We start from the raw sequence: 1,862 nt of genomic DNA, 5'->3' as shown, positions 1-1,862 counted from the left end.
TCATGTGGTGGGGCTCTTTCTCTCTGTGGGAAAGCTGTGGTCTCAACACTGGACTTTTTTAGGGTGTGTGCACCAACCCACCTGAAGGTATCCAGCCTGGGCAATGAAGGCATGAGAGTGAAGGGGAGGAAAAAAAAAAAAAAAACATGTAAAATGCCTCCATGCCTCCTTTCACAACTGTTGCTTCCCTGCTTTTAGCGCTGATGCACTTTTCTGGTCTGGCTGTAGTCCTGCTTTCTGACTTTCTCCTGGGTGGGATGGCCTCAGAGGGAGTCCCATGCAGATTTCCAAGAAGCAATGTTTTCCTTAATATCATGATTTTTCCACTTGAGGTTTTGGGAAACTGATGTTCAGGCCTTTATGATACATCCAAAGCTCTGGTGTAGTTTCGTGAAAGCCTCGTCCCTGTGATTTCAGCTCTTCCCCCATGGATTCTACCAGACTCTGCTCTGCTGCCTTTACCCAATCCATGCTCTGATTATGAATGGATGTTTGCAGACGTTTCCTTTATTTTCATTTTGAGTTGTGGCCATCAACAAATGATGGTCACCAAGTATTTACTCCATTTGTATCATCACTCTTAAGTCTACTTTAAGAAGGCAGCTCTTCCCTAGTCATAGTTTAAGTGCCTTCCAAACTGAGGGGCTTATCTTCTAGAACTATATCTGACAATGTTCTGGAATAGGATAGACTATTCAGTTTCATCCTCTTTTGATACTGTGTATGAATACAATTTTTAAGGCACAAGCCTACTCCCTCCTCATCCTTCTACACCTGTGTGCAAATTGGTAGCTTTGCCTGCTCATATTTCTCTCTCACAGTTCCATAATGGATATCCATTATTGGTCACAATACACTTCCTAATGGAAATGAATGGCCATTTTTAACAGATCAATGTTAATAGTCAAGATAGAACTCTACATTTAAACACCAATTGGTCCTTATAGTTCTTGCCAGTTTGCTAGTATGTAAGGAAGTTATTTTCATTCCAAATCCTTTACTTATAAAACTTGTAAATTTATTAATTGCAGAATTATTTTCAGTAGTGTCAAGGTCAATTCAAATACATTGTTTTTCATTAGGAAAACAGGCCTAAAGATTATATGAGGAGACTTTTACACAACTTTAGTCAACACAAATGAAACTAAAATGGCAAAGATATTAGAGAAATCTCTAGTAAACTATGTTATCACCAATGTTTAAATACAACAAAATACTTTTTATGTTTTCTTTTTTAATGATTAAAAACATTACACCTACAGGGTATATAGTCATTAGATTTTTTAAAATACAGGAAACTATAGACATCACTGCATCCTTTTATTTCTTCTTCCTTTGGATAGTCCTTTCAACTGATGGCTAAGTACAGCAAGTAAAAAAGCCTAGTAAGAACTGGAAAATATTCATTAGATGTCTGTAGGAGTGCATACAAAGAAATATGTTTTCAAGGAATACAAATTAGAGAATTTTACTTTTATTTTCATAGCTTCATTTTAAGGAACTCACACCACTGAACAGATTTTAAATGTTATTTATCTTCATGTAAAGTCCAAAACTAAAAATTGTATATAGATAGGTAGATAGATAGAGAAGAGAGTCCTGGTGTAGCATTGTAGGAGAAGCACTGGACTGCATACTGAAAGGTCAACTGTTCAAACCCACCAGCTACTCCTTAGAAACCCTATACAGGGTTTTTGAGAGTTGGTACCTACTTCACAGTAGCAACAGCTATACATACATACATATATGTTTTTGTTGTTAAGTGCCATCTAGTCAATTCTGACCCAGAGTAACCCTGTATAGGGCTTTCAAGAAGCAACTGGTAAGCTTGAACTGTCGACCCTGTAGTTCAAACAACTTTG

The sequence above is a fragment of the Chrysochloris asiatica genome, unplaced genomic scaffold (genome assembly GCF_000296735.1).
Source record: "Chrysochloris asiatica unplaced genomic scaffold, ChrAsi1.0 scaffold00002, whole genome shotgun sequence".
In the NCBI taxonomy this organism is placed as follows: Eukaryota; Metazoa; Chordata; class Mammalia; order Afrosoricida; family Chrysochloridae; genus Chrysochloris; species Chrysochloris asiatica.
Note: the sequence above shows the minus strand (reverse complement) of the source record.